Source organism: Engraulis encrasicolus, chromosome 16 (assembly GCF_034702125.1).
Source record: "Engraulis encrasicolus isolate BLACKSEA-1 chromosome 16, IST_EnEncr_1.0, whole genome shotgun sequence".
NCBI classification, from domain to species: Eukaryota; Metazoa; Chordata; class Actinopteri; order Clupeiformes; family Engraulidae; genus Engraulis; species Engraulis encrasicolus.
Genome location: NC_085872.1, coordinates 20,392,809 through 20,417,049, shown reverse-complemented (window position 1 = coordinate 20,417,049; position 24,241 = coordinate 20,392,809). Strand labels below are relative to the sequence as shown.

General features: G+C 42.5%; 1 long non-coding RNA gene across 1 annotated transcript; it reads left to right on the top strand.

The window, feature by feature from the left end:
* The first annotated feature begins 279 nt into the window (after positions 1-279).
* Positions 280-5,539, top strand: LOC134466374 (uncharacterized). Its single transcript, XR_010038289.1, has 7 exons — positions 280-1,030; positions 2,043-2,112; positions 2,308-2,412; positions 2,862-2,940; positions 3,045-3,154; positions 3,387-3,491; positions 5,371-5,539. It is a non-coding gene; the product is annotated as an uncharacterized LOC134466374 (long non-coding RNA).
* The last annotated feature ends 18,702 nt before the right edge of the window (positions 5,540-24,241 follow it).

Genomic DNA, 24,241 nt, shown 5'->3' with positions numbered 1-24,241 from the left:
TTTCTAGGATTTTGGGGTCCCTAGGCAACGGGATTGTTGGGGGCCCTAGGGCATTTTTTGGCCTTTTACTAAAATGTGTGTGTGTGTGTGTGTGTCTGTGTGTGTGTAGGCTATGTTTTTTCACGCTGCCCAGTGGTGTTTTTCAGAATCACTAACCATTAAACCAGGGGTAGGGAACCTATGTCTCGAGGGCCCTTGAGGCCGTTTTATCCGGCCCCTGATATCATTATAATGTTTTGCAACTTCACAGGAATCTTAGAAATGACATTTCCAATGCAATTAAGTTAGCCTATATTCAGGGGACCTAGAAAAGGTGGGGACTGTTTTAAAGGTGTCTACCTTTAAAGATGTCTATATGTCTATATAGGCCTAAAGGTGTCTATATAGGCCTAAATTTTATGGGGAAATCCTGATTTGTGTTCATAGTACGGCCCCCGGAGGATTTTATGACCATGGTAGGAATTTGAAGTGGCCCCTCGAATGAAAAAGGTTCCCCACCCCTGCATTAAACATTTCTACTAGCCAGCTTTGCTGCCAGTACATTTTATTATGATACTATAAGCTCAGAAATTAAGTTGATCAAACAATTCGATCTGTGCTATAAACATTTAAATGAACCTACAGAATAGGCTATCAAAATAGAATCATCTGAATGATCTTTCTTGGACATACATTTTGAAGTGACCCTTCGAATTAAAAAGGTTCCTCAGCTGCTTTTGAGGAAAAACATCAATGTGCTTGGCCACTCTGGTTTTTAAATGGTATTCTGAACTAAAGCAAGGATTGTTCAAGTTAGTTGAAAATAGACCGTCTCTGGTTAAATTAGTTCTACACCAAGCCTTTAGGTGGCAGTAAAACGAATTGGCACAATGCGAATTCCACACACAAGCCACAAAGAAGCCATCAGCCGCGGTCAACAGCACCTTCCTGATTGAAGAGAACCACGCGTTGTCTGTGTGGTTTACAAGTTTCTTGGCGATATGGGGGGAAAGTTCCTCACATACCAACGGAAAATGGGCTTCATATACATGTAAGTACATTTTACTCAACTGTGGTTTAAAGTTTCAGTACTCAAGAGCGATTGAATAGCTCCTCTGAACACAGATCCGCCATTGCTAAGTTATGGCACAGCCGCTTTACATAGCTGGTAGCTCAAGTCCCCTCAATGTGACTACACTAGTTGCTGCTGTACGCTAGGAAATTCTGATGACTTGCGAGCATCGTAATGACAAAATGCTGTGGTGAAACAGTGAATATGTTAACTATACTTGTTGATGGTAAATTGTTTGACATTGCTCGTTCTCAGTTGCCTTTCCCCTGCCTAAAGATAGACAAAGGCTACCGTTAGCATGCTATTGCGTTAGCTCATCAACTAGATGCTGGGCACGGCTCATTTTTCACGTCTGCCCGGCATTTCGCTGATGAACTAACGCTTAGACGCCTTGCCAATGTATTTTACAGCGGCAAAAATGCATCTAGGCGACGTTGGAAAGACTGGTGTGCCGTCTGGGTATGTTGGTTTTCAGTGCTGGGCAGTAGCGAAGCGACTAGTTTAATTACATTCTCTAGTAGCTTGGTCGTAGCGTCACTACTATGTATCGAGTAGCTAACATCCCTTGAAACACATTGCCCTTTCACCAAACCGACCGATTCTTCCTTGTTGCGTTCTGTATTATGAAAGCTAACCGTGAGTAGTTCTGGCGGCAGCTCTCAGTAACGCGAGCCCAATGTATCAGCGCGAGCTCAATATCGACCAGAGTGGTCAAGTTGAGCACGCCACCCCGAAATCAATGTGAAATACCCTGCCATTTGCAACAGTAGGCAACCTGTCCTTTAAAAGTATGGGTCCTCAAAACAGCACTTGTTGCACAAATAAGTGTAGATGGCCTCTTCAAGAAATTGAAATTATGTATGGTCACTTTTTCTTATTGTTTCACGTGGAGGTCTACTGACCTTGTCTAAATAATGTAGGCTAGTTTATGTCCATGTATTATATTAGGACCCAAGGTTAATGGGTTATTCTATTTACCATGTTTTCACAGGCTGCTGTCTCATAATATGGCGAAGACGAGTCACCTGAAGGCCTAACTCGCCATAGAAGACTGAAAGAATGTAAGATTAACTTCTTTGTGACCAATATGACTTGCTCATTGATACATTTGCTATGTCAATATGAGGTGCATGGCAAAATATTTAATTTATTTGTCTCGCTTCTAGGAGCTGTAGAAACAACAGGGTGTTCTTTTTCAGGGTATTCTTTTTATAGAACTGGACAGGTCATTTATTCGTTCCCCTTGTTTTTTGAAGTGTCCTGCAGGATGCTGTGTCCTGCAATCCTGTGTGCTGTGCTACAGACGCGTGTGGAGGTCAACCCAAAATGGGCACAGTCTCACCACAGAAGAGTGAAAGAGGGTAAGCTTAACCTATAGCCTACGTCAGGGTCGGGGAACGTTTCTCATTCGAAGGGCCGCTTCAAATTCATCCGAGGGGCCGTAAAAGTCCTCCAAGGGCCGTACTATGAACACAAACCAGGATTTTCCCTTTCACTTTAGGCCTATATTGAAGGCAGCCACATTTAAACAAACGCCACCTTCTTCAGGTTCCCTGAATATAACTTAATTGTATTGCAAATGTTTTTTCTAAGGTTCCTTTACAAAATATGTCATATTTTATGTGAAGCTGAATAGCATTAAAATTATATCGGGGGGCCAGATAAAACTGCCTCAAGGGTCGCAAACGGCCCTAGAGACATAGGTTCCCCACCCCTGGCCTACATTGTCAATATGACTTGTGCTACTTTATAGATAAGTAATCAATGCTGTGCATTGCTATGTTTTGATTTATTTTCTTACATCCTACAGATCCTGGCAGGGAGACGGTAGTGTCCTGCAGAATGGTGATGGGCCAATCTTACAAGAGACCACAGAAAACTGATATAGTGTAAGATTATCCCTGTTGGGCTCAATAGGTCTTGCTTATTGACATATTTGCTATGTCAATATGAGGTGCATGGGAAAGTATTTATTTATTTGTCTCGCTTCTAGGAACTATAGAAACAACAGTGCCTGCTGCAGTATAACGAGGACACCCTGAGCAGAGAGCTCCAATAGACCCAGGTCCAGTGTCTTGGCAGGGTGAAATGGCACTGATATGGGTATGTACTAATGTCAGTTAAAATGAATGAATTAATTAATTCTCATATCTGAATAATGTGAACACTGGATTTACCACACACACACACACACACACACACACACACACCCTAGGCCTAGATGATTTGGACCCAAGGTTACTTTTACCACAGCTCTGGCACATCAATTTTCATTTGTTTAATAACTGGTCAGGTAATTTATTCATTCCCCTTGTTTTTTTTTGTTTTTTTGTAGTGTCCTGCAGGATGCTGTGTCCTGCAATCCTGTGTGCTGTGCTACAGACGCTTGTGGAGGTCAACCCAAAATGGGCACAGTCTCACCACAGAAGAGTGAAAGAGGGTAAGCTTAACCTATAGCCTACGTCAGTGGTGGGGAACCTTTCTCATTCGAAGGGCCAATTCAAATTCACCCGAGGGGCCGTAAAAGTTCTCCAAGGGCCGTACTATGAACACAAACCAGGATTTTCCCCTTTACTTTAGACCTATATTGAAGGCAGCCACATTTAAACAAACACCACCTTCTTCAGCTTCCCTGAATATAACTTAATTGTATTGCATATGTATTTTCTAAGGTTCCTTTACAAAATATGTCATATTTTATGTGAAGCTGAATAACATTAAAATTATATCGGGGACCAGATAAAACGGCCTCAAGGGTCGCAAACGGCCCTCAAGACATAGGTTCCCCACCCCTGGCCTACATTCAGGGCTCTAAATTAACACACGCCAACACGCCAAACAGGGGTGAAAATTCATTTTGGCTAGTAGAAAAAAATACCTACCCGCCAATTTGGCTAGTAGTTCCCGAGTACAGTAAATTATGAACGGTAAACCGCTGCTCTGACGAACGTTAGACGGCGAGATTTCCTACATTACCCATGGACACTAGCGTCACGACGTAGCCTCCCACAGTGGGCTTTCCAGTGCAGCGAGCGGCAACTCCATGCTGTTGCGCGCGCCAGGATTGAAAACATTCTGTCAGCTAAGCTGCGCTCACACTATTCTGACAGGCAGCTCTCCTCCTATGCTCTCGTCGCTTTCGCTACAACCTTTTAACGTCACTACTGCTATATGAACATTGCTGTAACAGGCTGCATTTTTGAAGCAGCGAGGCCCTGGCCGTTTCAATAACAGGAGTTACGCAGATTATGCATAGAGCTACTTCTGTTCTGTAGACTATGTTTTGTGCGAGTGATGAGAATGTGGCGGCCTGGCGGGGGTTAGCGCAAGGTTCTGTGCGTTGGTGTAACCGTAATAATAGTGACATTAAAAAATGAGTGGCTGTGGAACGAAATAGCGACAAGGGCAGAGGAGGAGAGCTGACTGTCAGAGTAGTGTGACCGTAGCTGTCAGTTCAGTTGTCTTCTGAAATGTTCCGAGTCCTGGCGCAACTAAGTTGGAAAGCCCACGCCATCGGAAAGAAAAAAAAGCAACCAACGACGAAGCTGTCGAAGTAACAACGGAAGCGAATATTCCCGAGATAATATTTACTTTCAGTTAAACTAGGCTTCTTGTCATTTTGTTGCGCATGGTAGAGAAGAGCTCCTCCTCTCTCCTCTCATCTCTTCTCCTTCCTTGGGGTGTGCGTAGGCCTATGTGAGGTTTTGTAGTGTTAAGCTGTGTGCTTGGTTACTGTAGGCCTATGTTAAAGGTCTGTTATGTGAGTGGCTTGTGTGATGTGATTCAGCTGTTTTCAGAGGAATTGAACAAAAACTAATCAAATTGATAAGGCCTAAGTAATGAAAGTTAAAAATAAAGCAGAAGTTAAAAAATAATGAAAAAAATATATAGCCTGTAATATGCTTATTATGTAGGCATATAGTAGCTTATGCAGGCCTATGGTGTATCTGTGTTGTAGAAATAGTTGAACAAAATGACCATCATTAAAAAAAAAAACTAGCCTAAAGCATAGTTTATTTTGGCGAGAGAATAAAATGGCTTGTTGAACTTCTGTTTGGCTGGTTAGAAAAAATGTCCACTAGCCAAAATGGCTGGTGGTGGAAAAAGTTAATTTAGAGCCCTGCCTACATTGGCAATATGACTTGTGCTACTTTATAGATAAGTTCTCAATGCTGTGCATTGCTATGTTTTGATTTATTTTCTTACATCCTACATATCCTGGCAGGAAGACATAGTGCATGAGACCATAGAATATGAGGTCAATATGAAGTCAATATGAGGTGCATGGTGAAGTATTAATTTATTTGTTGTTTCTACAGCTCCCAGAAGTGAGACCGAGTGCCTGTTGCAGTATGACGAGGACGCAGTGACCAGAGACCTTCAGTAGACCCTGCTGGCATGATTGGCGTCTGAAGAACATGAAATCAACAGCAATGTTTATAATGTTGTACATACCTGTATAGTCTGTATTAAAAGGCAGTACCTGTAGTATTTTTCCTCTTACTTTCATATTTACCACATATTTACTATGAATTGACAACTTTTACTAAAATCCATTTTTGTATGTGCCCTGACTAAAACTATCCTTAAACCTAACCTGTCAGAGATGTAACAACAACCTGCTCTTAGCAATGTGGCAGCAGTCTACTTGGATGCAGCGGGGAACATAGAACCCTTTTTTGAAAAAGCATTGTATGTTTCTGAGTTTTATGAATTGTGCCCTTCCCAAACATCATGCATAGGCTAAGCGTATCTATGACACGTTGATTTGAACTCACTATCGCGTGTGTCCAATACGCATTTTCAAGTTAAGTCGTGCTCCACAACGCCCTGTGACAGGTTAGGTTTAGGGATGGTTTTGGTTTAGGCACAATTTAGGTAGAAGTTCGCCTAATCTCGCTGTTCTTGGCAAAAGTAAAGCAGCAGAAACATTACTTCACTGACAGGTTAGGTTTAGGGGTGGTTTTGGTTAGGGCACAGCAAAACATATTTGCGTTTAGTAACAGAAATGCGCTGTGACAAAACAAAATCGCCGACACGGCGGGGAAACTGCGCAAACCTCGTCACTAGTCAAAAGTGCATGAAAGCGCTTTACCGTTGCGTTGAGGAGCACGCTTTGAATTCAAAATGCGTCGCACCATGCACTAGCGTGCGATACGTACGCTAAAGCATGATGACAGCCTGCCCAAACTTAACTTGTCGGCAATGAAATGTTTCCTAGTTGTACATTTGTGACCTGAGTGCTGTGTACATCACTGCATATATATATTGTTTGCAGGGTATGTGTGTAGTTGCATGGTTCTTGTCAAAGTGTGTGTACATTGTTTGGTGTGATATTAAAAGCGTTTTTAAATCATTTTCATTTCATTCATTTTCATTTTATCAATAAATTCACATCATGCATGCTAAAGCCCCATCACAGTGCAGCCTATAATGATGTGAATATAATGATGTGAATATACAAAGTAAAATCAACCTAGGTATATTAATAATAATTTTTGCATAATTATACGGACCTACTGTATACGGTCTGCATAAATTAATCCAACGTGACCAATAGAAGGTCGTAGCTGCTAACCAATAGCGCAGCTCTTTTACTTTGAGTCACGTGTCTTTTTCGTCCAATAAGAGCGAGGCTAGTCCGCGTTCCGGGCTGGCTGTCATTGCCTTTCATGTGGTAATCGTTGGGCCATTAACACCCTGCTGTGAGACCTGTTCGCGGCTCGCGATTCGCTTCCGGGCGATTTAGGTGTCATCAAAATTGTTAGTTTTGATTCTCTCAAGCGCTCAAAATCAGACGAAAGTTAGGCAAGTCCGTGGACGATTAGGGACGAGTTCATTGTCACAAATCCCCCTTTTCGTGCTGTGTGTGTGTGTGTGTGTGTGTGTGTGTGTGTGTGTGTGTGTGTGTGTGTGTGTGTGTGTGTGTGTGCGTGTGCGTGTGCGTGTAGTGTATATAATGTAGGCTATAGGTGTTTTAGGTGTTAAGGACTCTGTATGTTGTATAGGTGTAGACAGGTCTTTCTGTGCGAATTTAAATGCATGTACATGTCTTATTTGATGGCTTTATGGACTTTTAAGTGATCATTTAATACCAGTCAGGATACACTGGATTGACTTAATTTTTTGACTCAACAGTATATATAATGTATAGCTGTTTTCCTATGTTTAGACCTCTCTCTCTCTCTCTCTCTCTCTCTCTCTCTCTCTCTCTCTCTGAGCGTGCGGTACTGTATGTTGCAGTGTATATAGGTCTTTCTGTGTAAATTTAAATGCATGTACAGATCTTATTTGATGGCTTTATGGATTTAAGTGATCATTCAATACCAGTCTGGATACACTGGATGTATGTCATTTCTTTACTCATCTTTTGGAACAGCCAACGACTGCTCACCAGTTACCCCCACACTCTGTTGTTCTTTTTTTTTTGATGGGGGGGGGTGTTCTTTTATGTTGGCTGCTACCTGTGTTAGGCTACCTACCGGCGATGTTGTCATGTATGTTGTCATGATGTGATGTTATGCAGGATCTCATAATGCACAATCCGTTCCATACTTTACAGTCTTATTCTAAGCAATGTTGTGAATGTTTTTACTGAGGCATTTCTTGATTTGTCATTCATGACCTGATTTATATAACTAAATGCATAAAAATAGGCCGAAATCACATTTTTTAAGGTTATTAGCAGTATTTTCTCTGTACCTGGATAACAAAAGGAGATAGCCACAATTAACCACAGTAAATATTCTTGTATGTACGATATTAACAAAATAAAAAAGGAATTTTGAAGCTGGCATTTTCAGGTGGTCAGATTCATTGCATCAAAATATATGCAAATTAGTGCATATTTAATTAGATAATAGCCTAATTAGCATATTTAAACATAAAATATAGAAAACTTGTAATACATTTTTTTCTCCAATTCATACGAGTAATCATCTGATAAAGTTTCATATTGATATCTGCAAGTTAAAAAAATACCCTATTCACCTACAGTGTCTCGCCTTATTTGTGGGATTGCTGTTATGAAAGGGTTAATTATTACCCCATATTGGGTTTGTTTCAATAAGGGCAGTGTTAAGGCAGTCCAATGTGAATGTTTTTCAGGTAATATAAGCAATTTGGTACATTTTGTAACATTATTCACAGTATTATTAGGTGTCTTTAGTTTGTTGTCATAATTTGCATTTATGGGACAATAAAGGCTCAAAATCTGGAAATGCTCAAGGGATATCACCGGGCATCGTCTGAAATCTTGAAGACTTGCCTAAAATCTATCAGATAAAGCAAAAAAAAAAAACTTTATCAAAGAAATCTGGGTTCAACCCCACGGCTCCCGGACTAAAAGGACCTTAATAGCGCGACAGAAATAATAACTTGGTGGGCAAAGTTATGTTTTCACAGTATAGCACACTTACAGGTGGCAATTAAGATTTGACAAGCTAATTTCAAGTTATGACAGAAACCTAACTTCATTCGTTTTCAAAGTGTGGACAGGAGTTTTTGAGAGCATGCCATCATCATGACTATTTTTTTTTCCAAAAGTAGGCTAATTGTTAACAAAAGTCGAGGGGGAAAAAATACATTTACCTCACACAACACGGAGAAATCTGCTGCTTTCTGAGTTTATATCCGTGTATGTCCCAAATCCTCCGTTTCTGTCACGAGTTAAACGATGCTGTTTTTTCTCTCCTGACCCGGCCCTGCACTACAGCCATATGCACAACAGTTTGTCATAATAATAATGTAATAATATTATAGTGAAGCCTTATGTTTTATATCTGATAATGCTCATGGGGGTCGGGTCGCTCCAGTGTGGAAACTCCAGGTCCACTTCCAAGCCTGAGGGGAATAGTCTCAAGCACACTACACGCGTGGCACACAATGAGTTAATGAGGTACGGCAATCCAAGCAAGGTGAATGATTTGGCAAAGCACACAGTAGGTCAGGCAAGGTGGCGAGTTGGTTGGAAGGGGGCAGGAGGGGACGACACCGGGTCTCTGGTCAGGGGGTCCTCCACAACGATTCCGCAGTTCACAACTCCACAGTTTCCTCTCGGCTTCGTCCTCTCGGTCGAGTCACTGCTCCGGTCCGCGTAACAAGCTCACAAACTCAGGCTTTATAAAGGGCACTCCTACCTACCGCTACCCAGTCGGTAGTTAATTACTTGAGTCTTAACTTTACATTGATTAATCAGCTGAATAGGCCCGCCAGCCTTTACGAAATGGGCTACTGTTTACCGGCACGGAGGCCTCCATCTTAGGTGTTGTTCTGAATTTGTTCCCCCCGGAAACAGTGGCCCAATTCGAAACAGGGAAGGCAGCTGTCCTTCCAGTGAGCTAACTGGACATCGAGTCATGAAGTGTGGATCGAAATGAAAAATTGCTTTATTTCCTCCCTTGGCAGTTGACTGCATTTGTGGGCGTAACGAGGATATTTCGAGGATACATCAGATGCTGACTTCGCTGCCTTGGTACCCAACATGCTGTGCGCCACCTCCCTCTCAACCGGAAACCTGAAAAACAAACATGGCTACTACCCAAGCTACTACCTTATCATATTCTTATTCTTACTTATTCTGACACTTATGTATGTAGATATTGAAAATCGAATGGATAAATCAACATTGTAGTATCTAAATATGCTGTCACTAAATCTATTTATAGCCTATTTTACGATTCCGCCGTCTGACGATCATTCACCGTTCAAATAGCATGCGTAAGCTAAGCGCTAACGTGATGAACGTAACTCCCGCCATAGAATCGCCGTAACATCAAATGCGCGAGGCAGCGCACTCGTTAGTGCCGTTCGTAACGGCTGCCTCATCAGCTAACTTCACCCATCTGATCAGTGACCTGTTTATGTAGGAGGAGAGTCATCGAGTCACTGCCTCCCGTTTCGAATTGGGCCAGTGTCTGTGCATGCGGTTCCGCCTGGTGACATAATCAATACACTATGCCCACATAGGACAGCTGTAGGCCTACAATGAGAACTCACAGGTTTGGCCCATCTTTGGGTAGGCTACATGATGCCAGTACAGGTGAGTTCACTAATTGCCTAGCCTAGAAATCTAGACGCCCCTAGCGACCGCAAATTGAATTTGCTCCCGGGGGCAGTCTAGCGGACCCCGGTCGTTTTGCGAGGCTGAAAGTTATCCGATGACGGGGCCAATCAAATCGCGAGGGGGGCCGGGCTACCTAGTAAACAGGAAACTTTCTAAGAAGAAGCATGGTGTCCGTCCGTGCTACGTACAGCACGAAAGTGTTTACTTAATTTAAAAAGCCTGGATGATAATACATTTCGTGGCTGACATGGATTGATGAAATAATACACCATGAACTTATCGGACACAAATAGATCTCAACACATTACCATTTGATCATTCGATGTTTTAAACTAGCTCGGTAAGCTAAGTTGAGCATTTTACAGAACCAGATAGTCACACACTATTATCAGACCACTACTGTAGGTGTAGAATGAAATTGCGGCCCCAATTTCTAATAAGACACATGCCATTAAAAACGAGACATTTGGGAGCTTTGAAAGTCTTTGAGTAGCTTACTAAATAGATGGGATCGATAGTCTGGCTAGTGGGAGCGAGCTGACCGGGGAGTGTCCTGCGTTGGGAGCGACAATCAGGGAAAGTTATGGGTATACAGCTAGCTAGCTAACACCGAACATGCCATGTTGACAACAATCATAAATATAACCATTTAACAAGCCCCAAATTGCTCGACATTTCGCTGATTGATCAAAGAGGGCCATGTGGTTGAAAACGAGGCATTTTTGAACTGTATAAGTGAAAACACGATTTATTAGGAAACTTGTTTGTGGCTGTGGTCATCACACGCTTTCACTGCTACGACGGCTGGAAGTTGCCGCTTCACCTACAAAGAGGCCCTCGCTAGTGGCTAGCTAACCTGTCGTCAATAACAGAGCTAGGTATCCAGCCTTGTATTATATGCCTGCCCCAAATTCTAATAAGATCCATGTTATTAAAAACGAGACATTTGGGAGCTTTGAAAGTCTGTAAGTCGCTTACTAAATAGATGGGAATGACACCTAGTCTACCGAGCTAGCGGCTAGCCATGTATTAGTTATGGGTATACAGCTAGCTAGCTGACACCGAACATGCCATGTTGACAACAATCATAAATATAACAATTTAACAAGCCCCAAATTGCTCAACATTTCGCTGGTCGATCAAGGAGGGTCATGTGGTTGAAAACAATGCATTTATGAACTGTGTCAGTGAAAACACGATTTATTAGGAAACTTGTTTGTGGCTGTGGTCATCACACGCTTTCACTGCTACGACGGCTGGAAGTTGCCGCTGCACCTACAAAGGGGCGTGTCGCATGTACGTTGTGAAAGACAGCTGTAAAGTTACACAGAAGTGTGTGGGGATTGGTTGTTCCACCATCCTATTGCGTGACGTTGAGTGCTGAAGCAACCGTTTATCCCGCCCACACTGCCGCCCAGCCCTCCTAGACCCTGGTACAGCTTTTTGCTGTACGGGTCTGGCTGCGCTAGGCTACTAATTGCCTGTACAACCGTACACATGCTAATTTAAAGTGCAATGTAATATGGGTTTGTAACAACTCCAATGTCTAGGCATTACTATTTCTATGCAACTTCATAACAAAGTGAGCAGCAGGCATATGTCATTATGAATAAAAATGCATACTGTACACAAATTGGCATACATGACCACTATCACTGTCCTTAGTACAGCCAGTGTTGCCAGATTGGGCTGTTTCCCGACCAATTGGGCTGCTTAGGATGGCCGAATGTGGGTTAAAAAAAAAAGGCATTTAGAAGGAAAACCCTTTTGTGCCATAGAATTGGGCGGGATTTTGTGCTTCTAGGCGAGTTTTGAGCCTTTTTTGGGCTGGAAATCATCAGCATCATCTGGCAACCCTTAGTACAGCATTTGTTCATTCCTATCTAGGTTCTGTGACTGCTAGTCAGTATCAACCAAAGCAGCATGGACTGCAGTTTTTAATTCCTCAAAACGTTTGAACGCCAAACCATTTCTAGAACCTCTGTCTGTGTCAACATGACGGCATTGTATTTGGCGAGCAAACGATGCTGCGACCTCAGACATTTCTTTTTTTACACTGAACATTATCCTTCCGATAGTCTTAAAAAACACCAGTCAAACAAACTGGTAAATAACTAAACTTATTGACAGATAATAATTTCAATATGTCTTTGTCACTTTCCATTCGCTTAAATCAACATATTTCGCCTTCATTCGTCTCTACAGTTTGCCAAAAAATTGCCTCCTTTCGTCACGACACTCGTCACAGCGATGCTATTCAAACCAGGGCTTGAAAACGAAATTATTTTTCAATGGTTCCGTTCCGAACGGTTCAGGTAGGAATTTATTTAACGTTTTCGTTCCTGAATTCGTTCACCCACCAAAATTTCGTTCCTGAACCGGTTCGGAACGCAAAATATCGTTCGTTCTTATCGTTCCCGGAAGTGTTTTGCGGGCCTATCAAGTCTATTTTTATGGACTGTACCTTATACCTAGAATAGGCGTACCCATTAGTATTTGCCCTTGATTTACACAGTAGCTACTCTATCCCCAAAAATAATAGGCTAAATCACAAGTGGCATCCAAAAACATTCAGATAGGCTATCCCTCTCACATTCTGGATACGTACTAAATTCCTTACCTGGCTGTAAGTTTTATCCATATGGAGATCTTGCGCTATAATTCCTAACCACACATGGTGTACATATGGTGGAGCCTGTCTGTTGCTGACAAATTCCTGTTTAACTTTACAGCGCAAACACTTCAATGTATGCTTCACGGTATGCTTTTGTGAAAATTTATGAAATATATAGAGAACGAAATAAACCGTTATTAACCAGTTTTGTGGATTTCAGAATAACGTTTCTGTTCAGGAACAGTTGAAGACCATTTCTGTTTCTGCTCCTCTTAAAATTCCGTTCGTTCCCGTTTTCGGTTTTCGTTCCTTGGCTACGTTGTTCAGGTGTTTACATTGTTAGGGAGAGTGCATGCAGATGCCCTATCTGGTATCTGAATAGCCGCATGTCTGAATAGCGCTTGAGTGAGTGCGTTTATCAATGCTTTACTGTACGATTCTCAGTTTTGTTGTATTGCTGGTATGAGAAATGTTGTCTGGTGGTAAAAAAAAATTCTAGCAGCAAACATGCACTGCCCTTTATGCTTGAAGAGAAGCATTGCCTTTGAAATGCTGACGCCAGACATGAGTATTCCAAAGCTGAGAAGGACATTTCCTGCTGGGCACTTCCAGAATATGAACGATTGTGATCTCCAGGTGAAGCTGTCCTTGCCGCATACTCTACAACTCTGGGTCACAATTGCCATTGTTCCATTTATTTCACAGTCACAGTTGGTTTCTCCATCTTGCAGAACATTGAGAATACAGTCATCAGCATGCTGAAGAACACTTGGGCTCCTCGAAGCAGTGTGTTCCAGATTCAACACTGTAAAATATGACAATAAACAATAAATATAGCGTCTGAATAAGTAATTCTTGAAAGTTTAACATTTTTGATCAAATTGTGAAAAGAAATCAACTTTAACATGTTGTTCTAGCATTTCTACTTTCACCTCCCCTATCTGGGTCTTTAAGTACTATAGCTAGATAAATATCTAGAAGAAAAAAAATCAACTGTAACTTGCTTCACTCTGTTGGTATGCGAGCATCCGTCATCTGACCACAGAGACTCTGCTGCCAATGACTCCTTCAGCGTATAATCTGACTCCTCTTCATCCTCAGATTCCGAAAGGTCCTCTTCCTCATCATCGTCCTCACAAGAACTTGCATTCAAGGAGTCAGCCTCCATGAGGCCATCCTCAACCTGGGAGAAATTCATTTGAAGTTAATACACATTCACTTTATCTGGCATCATGACAACAGAATATGAGGGAGCGACAGCGCTTCACAACTCACAGCTTTCCCACCGGTTCTCTGAGGGGGAGCGTACCTATGTTCCCACGCCCGATTGGTCCCACAGCCCATTGGTCCCACGTCACTAAGACTTTTTTTCATTTTTTAGGCCCATTGCTCCCACAGCCCATTGGTCCCACGGTCCATTGGTCCCACATTGCTTTTTTATTTGAATTTTTAGGCCCATTGGTCCCACAGCCCATTGAAGTGTTTGTGATGTGGGACCAATGGGCTGTGGGACCAACGGACCTAAAAATAAATTAAAAAATCTTAGTGATGTGGGACCAATGGGCTGTGGGACCATTGGGCCTAATTTTGAAAAACCGCATAAGTCTTAGCAATGTGGGACCAATGGGCCGTGGGAACATAGAGCTGACCCCCCTCTGGGGTCAGCTCTATGTTCCCACGGCCCATTGGTCCCACATGCGTTTTTTCAAAATTAGGCCCAATGGTCCCACAGCCCATTGGACCATCATATTGGTCCCACATCACTAAGATTTTTAAATTTATTTTTAGGCCATTTGGTCCCACATCAAACACTTCAATGAGCTGTGGGACCAATGGGCCTAAACATTCAAATAAAAAAGCAATGTGGGACCAATGGGCCTTAAAAAATGAAGAAAAAAAAGTCTTAGTGACATGGGACCATAGGTACGCTCCCGGTTCTCTTCCTCAGCCGACTGATCGTTTTCTGTGGGACTCGAATGTTCCTCTTCAAAGACTCAATGTCACTCACTTTGCCACTGTCTTGATGCTGATCTGACACGTGTAGACCTAGGTTGTCCTCAAGACTTGGTAGGTTCCTCATAGACACTAAGCTCTCTCGGACGGCCTGGGTAGACACAGATTTGAGTTATCATACATGTTCAAATAATATCTGCATAACAAAACATTGAGTTATCAAAGTGATGTCATTAAAACACCCAGCAGGGCTCTCTATGTTCCCACAGTCCAGTTGTCCCACAACTTATTCCTGTTACTTCATGTTCCCACATTTTAAAGAAATTATTCAAATGTAGGCCCCATGTTCCACAACTCCAGGTTCCCACATTTCAGAGTAAACTAACATAGGGTGTAAATTTCAATAAATTCTTAGAAATTCTTAGAATCCTTGGGTCTGTGGGACCATTGTCTGTGGGACCAATGGGCTATGGGCTCCCAAATTAACACCAGCCAACAGGCCAGATGCTGGTGGAAATGCAGGGTCAATTCGAAACGGGAGGCAGTGACTCGGTGACTCCCCTCCTACATGAACAGGTCTCTGATCAGACAGGTGAAGTTAGCTGATGAGGCTGTCGTTTCGAATGGGACTAACTAGTGCACTGCCCTGTGGATTTGATCTTACGGCGATTCCATGGCGGGAGTTACGTTCATCACGTTAGCGCTTAGCTTACACATGCTATTTGAACAGTGAATGACCACCAGACGGCAGAATCGTAAAATATGCTATGAATAGATCTAGCGACGGCATATTTAGATACTGCAATGTTGATTTATCGTTTCAATTCTCAACATCTGTGTACATAAGTGTCAGAATAAAGAACATTATAAGGTGGTAGCTTGTGTAGTAGCCATGTTTGTTTTTCAGGTTTCCGGTTGAGAGGGAGGTGGCGCACAGCATTTTGGGTACAAAGGCAGCGAAGTCAGCATCTGATGGTGCCCTCAAATATCACCGTTACGCCCACAAATGCAGTCAACTGCCCATTGAGGATATAAAGCGAATTTTCGTTTCGATCCACGCTTCATGACTCGATGTCCAGTTAGCTCACTTGAAGGACAGCTGCCTTGCCTGTTTCGAACAGACCCGCAGTCTGGCTGGTAGGATACCAACTTACTAGCCACTTTGACCCATTATTGTACGCTTGGGTAGTCAGATAAACAAGATTTATATCACGCTCGGCTTTCCCCCTTACCCATTACTACAAGTAAATGTATTAGATTGACGTTGTCAAAGAGTTAGGGCATGTACGGTATGCAGGCACTTCCCACATTGGGGAAACGAAAAATTTGTGTTTGGGTCATGATAATGAATTTTGAGGTGTTGGTACGATTTTCCATCTGGCAACACATTCAGGCACAGTCAGGGTGCTCCAATGTAATAGCAAACAATGTACAATGTAACTAATGTCAGAGAGCTTATAAGAGAGGAGCATACCGTAGTCGTACGCTATCTGGTAAAGTGGCGGTCAGGGTCACCTGTCTTCGCGCTCGAGCCGTACTTCCTTCGACACACCAGCAACGTCCATAGTTGGAATTGCTTGTGGTTTTAAAAGTCTTTTATTTTCATGCCCGCAATCTCCACATTTTTGGTGAAACATGATGGGTCAAAATGCACAGAGCACAACATTGATGTTGGGTTACATACAGCCATTCGGTAACATGCTGCCATTCCGACTTACCGCCATTCCGACAATCTATGCCAGGGGTACTCAATTAAAAGTCCCCGAGGGCCAGTTTTTCAAAATTCCTCCCAATAAAGGGCCGGGCCGGGCTGACACGACACGACCCCCACCAAAAAAAAATATTTTAAAAAAAATTAAAAATGATAAGGCCTTTGTAATCACAAAACACACGCACTCACACCCACAGCAGATATTTAGTTTCCAGTGACAGGATGGGAGAACATTTCTCTCATAAAGGGCCTGCATTTTTCTGGAGCACTGTGGGGTGAGGTGCCTGCCTTGCTGTCATTGCCACCCACCCTTCAGTATTTTTTTTTTAAATGACATAAGATTATCTTTTTTTAAATGACATAAGATTAGCCTATATTTGCAGACTACATTCATAAACATTTATTTCTTAGTGAGAAAACCAATAAGCCTGAAGATAACACTTTTCAAACAAATGTTGCTTATTATGACTTTGTTTATGCAGCTCTCACATGCATAATGAGAATCAGATGCAATAATGAACCCAACAAAGAGGACACATAGATAGGAGGACACCAGGTTTTGCCAACAAGAAAATGGCACATTGATGCAATGTTGATTAAATGCAACAGCCAATAATAAATCATCAAGTTGCTCATAACTTTGTTTGAAATCTTATGAGGGGCTTAGCTTTCCAAACGAACTATTTGGGGACTGTTTAAAAGTGTGAAAAGTTTATCAAGCAATTCGTTTTTAAGTAGGCTACCCCTAGTTAGCTGCCAGCAGAGCTCAAACACAATTTGCCTTCATTTGTGTTAGCAACTAGCTACAGCTAGTGCTAAACCAATTCGAAGTCCTAACACACTGTATGCAATGAAATGTGGACCATTACTTTCAAAAACGAGGCAAAGAGAACTTTGTAAATAATTTATTTACAAGTTCTACCGTACTTCCCTTCAGTAGTCTACCTCACAACAGCCTCTGCCACCCTCATAGTCACTTCTGTTTGGAGCCTGCAGGGAGAAACTGATTGAGGGGGCGGAGACATGGCACGCATCTTCCTAGCGTCGGTGGCGCGATTTCAAAATAAGAGCCGGCAGCGCGATCGGACCAAAAAAAAAAAAAAAAAAATTTTTTTTTTTTTTTTTTTTTAAATTTTTCAAAATTATTCGAGGGCCACAAATAGATGCCCCGCGGGCCACAAGTGGCCCGCGGGCCGCTATTTGAGTATGGGGGATCTATGCGTTTACATGAGACACTTAAGTCCGATTTAACTCCCTTTAAATCTGATTAAACTTAATTCCGCTCTAAAAAATATAATGTGAACACTTACCGAACAGGATTTAAGTTTATTCTGATTTAAACTTAAGTCCGATTAAAGTTGGTGGTTTATTCCTCTTTTAAATCCGATTAAACACGTTCCTCTGTCATGTAACCTTTTATTCAGAATTACAATAAGTCCAGTTGTTCCATGCATGCTCGTTGGCCACGCGATGGCGCCAAGAGCCCGTGCTCTTTGCTAGTGAGAAAAAAATGGCGGCACTTCCTGTTGATTTTCACATGAAAGTTTTGCTTAATTTAAAGTCCCTAAGCGACTATAAATGTTGTGCCATATATTGATGTAAAAGTGCCCCACAAAGTAATGAAGCACAACAAAGTTACTCCACATCACCCTTTGACAAGTTCGTTTTTCTAAGCTAGGTGGGTGCTGACTAGCATTTGAAAGAACCAGGCCTAAAGGGGATTTCTCCAGCCTTGAGTCCGACTGAGGGAATTCATTTTCGGGCAGAAGATTAGCTTCTGTCCCAGTAGTAAACAGAGTTCCCCAGAGGTTTGGCGACCACGCCCCCACGCCTTATTTGGCTCACTCAGCACGTGCGTCCTCAGTCCAATCGCAATGCTTTCTTTTCCCCAGACGTTTAGTCGCATTCAAGTGAAAGTGCCATGTATACACGTTGCAAAATTACTCTTAATCCGATCTATTTAAATCGCATTTATTAAATCGGACTTAGAAACATCATGTAACCGTAGCCATTGACGTTCAATTGTCAGAATGGTGATATTTTTGTGAAGTGTCCCGTCATTCCAAATTTCATTTTTTTCTTTTGTCGGAATGGTGGTATGATTTTTTCTTTTCAACATATCACCATTCTGACACGCAATTACAGCATCACACGCGTGGAAAACTCTCCATGGAATAATAGGGCTGCACCAGCTGCAAATGCCTGAGAAAGAGACAAGTCAAGCCAGAATGATCGCACCCACTGAGAAATTTACTGATGATAAGGGGTGATGGCTCGTTGTGTAGCCGATATTTCATTTGCCAGTGTTAAACTGATGCTATTTGTTTTTGTGACAATTGCCTCAAGTCTTTTGTTTTGGGAAACACGTCACTCTTGCTCGTGGTATTGGGCGGGTTCAGGTAGAGTTCAAGCAACGTCGATCAATTACTGCCACCAAGTGCACAAGCCTCTGACCATACTACACCAAATGTCTACGATGTGGATACATGTTACGAACAGGGCTGGGGAAAAAACACATACAGTGTTCAAAAATATAGTGTTCAAATATAGTAGGAAATTCCATGTTCCACAATTGTGCTTCACGAGCTCCGATCAATCAAAGCGGGGCCAATAGAAGAACCCTGCTTGATTACCATCGGGACTCCATTTGAACCCACACCAAAAGCAGCATCTTGCATGAATGCAAAATACTTAACCACTCACCTATCTAAATTGGGCCATCATTTTGTGTTTTTGTAAAATGCAGGTGAAAAGCAGTTAGTTACTTGGCCTTAATATGATTGCGTGCGAGGCAAAGACTCTCGGATGCCACAGCTCCACACGTGCGCACAACAGCACGCGTGGATCGGCCACTTTACGTACATACTTGTAGAGCTGTGGGTTGATCAGCAACACAAGACAACACATCAAAAATATGAAATGATAGTTCATATTGCGCTGTGTATGTTCAACAACAGAGAATTAAGATCAGTACTTATCTTCGCATCCTTTTTCAAAGGAAAGATTGAAAAAATACGTGCAAACATACTCACACATGTGCAACCGACCCAAGATTCAGACCAGCTTGCTATGGTGAAGTTAAATCCTAACCTCATGAGAAATTTTCATTTAGTTGATGTGGACATTCTTAATAGAACGGTACAAAGTCTTAGCTCCTCTACATCTGACTTAGATATTTTACCAACAGCCTTCTTCAAATCCATCTTAAATCTAATATCATCAGATGTACTTCAGATCATCAACACCTCACTACAAACAGGCATATTCCCAGGCTGTCTGAAAGAAGCAGTTGTGAAACCCTTACTGAAAAAGAACAACCTGGATGCACTGGTACTAAACAACTATAGGCCCATATCCAATCTACCATTCATGGGTAAAATAATAGAGAAAATTGTTTTTAACCAATTAACTGCTTTTCTAATGTCTAATAGCTATTTTGATAAGTTTCAATCAGGTTTCCGTGCCTACCACAGCACTGAAACAGCTCTTATTAAAGTTATGAATGACATAAGATTGAATTCTGATGCTGGCAAATCATCCGTCTTGGTACTTCTTGATTTGAGTGCTGCTTTCGATACAGTTAATCATTCTATACTACTACATAGACTGGAACACTGGGTTGGCTTTACGGGCATAGTGATCGACTGGTTAAAATCGTACTTACAACAAAGAAGTTTTTTTGTCGCCATTGGAAGACATACTTCATCACCAATGTCTCTGGATTGTGGGGTCCCCCAGGGCTCCATTCTGGGACCACTACTGTTCAATCTGTATATGTTGCCACTGGGACACATTATCGAGAATAACTCCATAAATTACCATAGCTATGCGGATGATACCCAGCTCTACTTATCTATGTCCCCAAATGACTATACCCCCCTTGAATCACTCTATCATTGCATGGACCAAATTAACAAATGGATGTCTCACAATTTCCTCCAGCTGAACACAGATAAAACTGAAGTAATTATATTTGGGAAAAGAGAGGAGAGACAAAAGATTGCTACTATCCTTGAAACGAAGGGACTGAAAGCAAGGGAAACAGTTAAAAATCTTGGGGTCCTCATTGACAGTGACCTAAACTTCAACAGTCACATGAAAGCTATTACTAAGTCTGCATTTTATCACATAAAAAACGTCTCTAAATTTAGGGGCCTGATGTCTAAACATGATCTGGAGAAGCTAATACATGCCTTTATTTCTAGTAAAGTTGATTACTGTAACAGTCTTTTTACTGGCCTCCCCAATAAAACCATTAAACAGCTTCAACTTGTACAAAACGCAGCTGCAAGGGTTCTTACAAAGACAAGGAAGTTCGACCACATTACTCCAATTTTAAGATCGCTGCATTGGCTCCCAGTAAGCTACAGAATTGATTTTAAGGCTATGCTACTTGTGTTTAAATCACTAAATGGAATGGGACCCACATATCTACTGGATATGTTTCAGCTGTATGCACCAACTAGGTCACTAAGGTCAACGGAGAAGAATTTGCTGGTGATTCCAAAAGTCAAAACAAAGTGTGGAGAGGCAGCCTTTAGCTTCTATGCTTCAAAGCTTTGGAACCAGCTTCCAGATGACATAAAAAATGCACCCACTATTGATAGCTTTAAATCTAGACTCAAGACAAAGCTGTTCTCAGATGCTTTCCCCTAGCTTAAATTACTTATTCTTATTATTTTTATTTTTTATTTAATTTGTTTTATTTTATTTTATTTTATTATTATTTTTACCTTATGTTTTATCTTAATGTTTTTAAATGCTTTTTGACTCTAATTCATTTCCTTCTTTCTTCCCTGTTTCCTTTCATTTACATTTGTTAACTTTGTGAAGCACATTGAGATGCACCTGTGTATGAAATGCGCTATATAAATAAACTTGCCTTGCCTTGCCTATCTTGGGCTTTTTTCCCTCCCAGATCTGAGTCATTTCGAAGGAATCCACCATAAAGGCTCGCTCCGAGTTTGACGCGTTGAACCTTTTCACGAGTATGTACATATAGGAGTTGATTGCCTGTGAGTCCAAAAAGGGTTAATACCACTTTTTAGAGGGCAAAATGCAAAAAGACAGTTTTATATGTCTAGCTACAAGTATTAAGAATAGTGATTTTGTTGGGTCAGACAAAGTAAAGGTGTGTTAGCGGGAGCGTTACCTCACTCTCAAGCTGCCCATGTGGGGCGATGTTCGCAATATCACATGTAAAACAGCTTGTAACCTCCAATTCTTGCAAGGAGAACAAAGGCTTTTGTGCCCTTCCAAAACTTTCCCACCTCTGGAAAAGTACATTTTGTCACATGAGATTCCCTAGATTGGTGTTACATCCATCCATCCACTCACACACACTCACACACACACAGGCGGTAGTCAAATGCATATTTTGAGGATGTATGGGTTGAAGCATATAACCTGTGATGGCAGCAGACCTTTTCGTATCTGGTGAAAGAGTGGGAGCCACAGCGGATCGAGCAGGATTGGGAGCCACGGCAGATGGAGGATTGGTTTCCATGGCGGATGCATGTTTGGGCGCCACGGATGATGCAGGATTGGGCACCACGGCGGATGCAGGATCGGGCGCCATGGCGGATGGGGGATTGGGCGCCACGACGGATGCAGGATTGGGCGCCACGGATGATGCAGGATTGGGCACCACGGCGGATGGAGGATTGGTTTCCATGGCGGATACAGGTTTGGGTGCCACGACGGATGGGGGATCGGGCGCCACGGATGATGCAGGATTGGGCACCACGGCAGATGCAGTATTGGGCGCCACGGCTGATGGGGGATTGGGCGCCACGGCGGATGCGGGATTGGGCGCCACGGCGGATGCAGGATTGGGCGCCATGGCGGATGGGGGATTGAGCGCCATGGGGGATTGGGCGCCATGGCGGATGCAGGCATGGAGGCCACAGGGGATGGAGGATTGGAGGAGGCAACTGGTGGATTTTGAGTGTTGTGGGGTATTCGGGGCTTTTTGCCGATTACCTTTTTCAGGTTGTCAGTGCTAACCTTGTGGATATTGTTGCCCTTATGGTTTTGTAGGTCAGCACTCTTGTTCTGGAGGTGAGTAATTACGAAAGGCCCCAGGTAACCAGCCTCCAGCTTACCTCCCTTTGTCTTCTGCTTCCTGACATTAAGCCTCAAAACACTGTCCCCCACAAGGAATTGTGGGGGGTTTGATGAGCTGTGTTTCCCTTTTATGCCCTTTCCAACTGTCTCCCGAGCAGCCTGCAGAGCATCACTCAGCTGGAGGATGTTCTCTGTTGGGCTCTCGCTCCCTACCGCCATCTCAATGGTGTTGCTGTCAATCTTTTGAAATAACATTTTAATGAAAATGTAGCATATCACTACTGTATGAATTGGGATTCATGTTTAAGTTAAAGCCACTAATTACAACAGGACTTACCCGGTGGTCCTCGGGGCTTTTAGATGGATATCTTGCTTCCCTACCAAACATCAGGAAGTAGGGTGAGTATTTTGTAGTGACCTGTGTCTTGGTTCTCAGGGCAAACATGACAGCATCAAGGTGATTATCCCATGAAGCTGGTCTATCCCCAACAAGTTTTTGTAGAGCTCTGAAATAGAATGGGAAAAGTAGAGGTAGCAGAGGTAGAAGAGCAATACGTATGTGGGAAACATACTGTGTGCGTGTGCACGTGCGTGTGTGGGTGTGTAAGAATGAAAGAGAAAGACGGTGTGGGGCCATGGCTGTAGGACAAGAATGCTGGAGCAATACTCACCTTTGAATGGTGGCATTCATTCTCTCCACTAACCCATTTGTCTGGGGGTGATAGGGGGTGCAGAGGCTTCTTTGGATGCCTAGTATTGTACATATTTTTCTGTTTATCTATGATTGTGGAAGACATTGCATTCATAACATTAACATTTTGTCTCAATAGAATGAATTGGAATATCAGTAACTTGTAGTTAATAATGAATAACTTAATAATGAATTTAATTGTACCTTATTGACAAATTCTTTTCCCTGGTTGGTAAGGATTCTCTCAGGGGCCTCAAACTGATAAAAGAATTTGAGAATGCACCCCGCAACCTCCTTTGCCGTTTTGGACTGTAGCGTATAGGCCTGTGGCCATTTGGTCAAATAGTCAATCATTACACAGCGGTTGCCTCGGCTGGTTTTCACCAATGGACCAATGAGGTCCATTCCCAGAAGTTCAAATGGCTGTTTGACCTAGAAGACAAATATGTTTAATATGACCAACTAATTTGACCAATCCATGTACAAAGTGGATGAAACACAACAGGCTGAGGTTAACGAGGAAACACTTCCTTAAATATAGCTGCAAGCAGAGAAACTGGGCCAAGCAGGCAAGTCAGCCTGTTCCGGCCCAAGTCGCCACAGCAACAGACAGGTGTGACAAGGTCGTAGGCACGCACAGTAAGCTTTTGCAAGGATTCTAGTGTTTTTCTTGAAATTCAAAATGGCGGAAATTTTCTAAAGGCCAAGTTCTGACAGTCATCGGGATGACAGAGGTGGATCGGACGGTGCGTTCTACTCTGTTTTTCACAACAGCAAGCGTGTAAAGACAGTACTGTCTAAAATTCCTCAGCACACGTTTTACAGCGTGGAGAAACAGCGCAAATGGCACAATGAGTTTCTTCTTGTTGTTTTGTCACACAAGTTGTCTGTTCGTGCAAATTTCTTGCTGGCACAGGTTGTGATTAGGTTAATGCATGATTCGCTGTTCTGAGGCTGTTTTATGCGTTGCATGAACTGACGGTTTCTGAAGAAAAGAGTGGGCGCACAAGCGCTACGAGCTCGAGGGTGACAAATCGTATTTTCAAGGAACTTTAATTCTTGGTGTCATATCTGGCATACCGTCTTCTGGA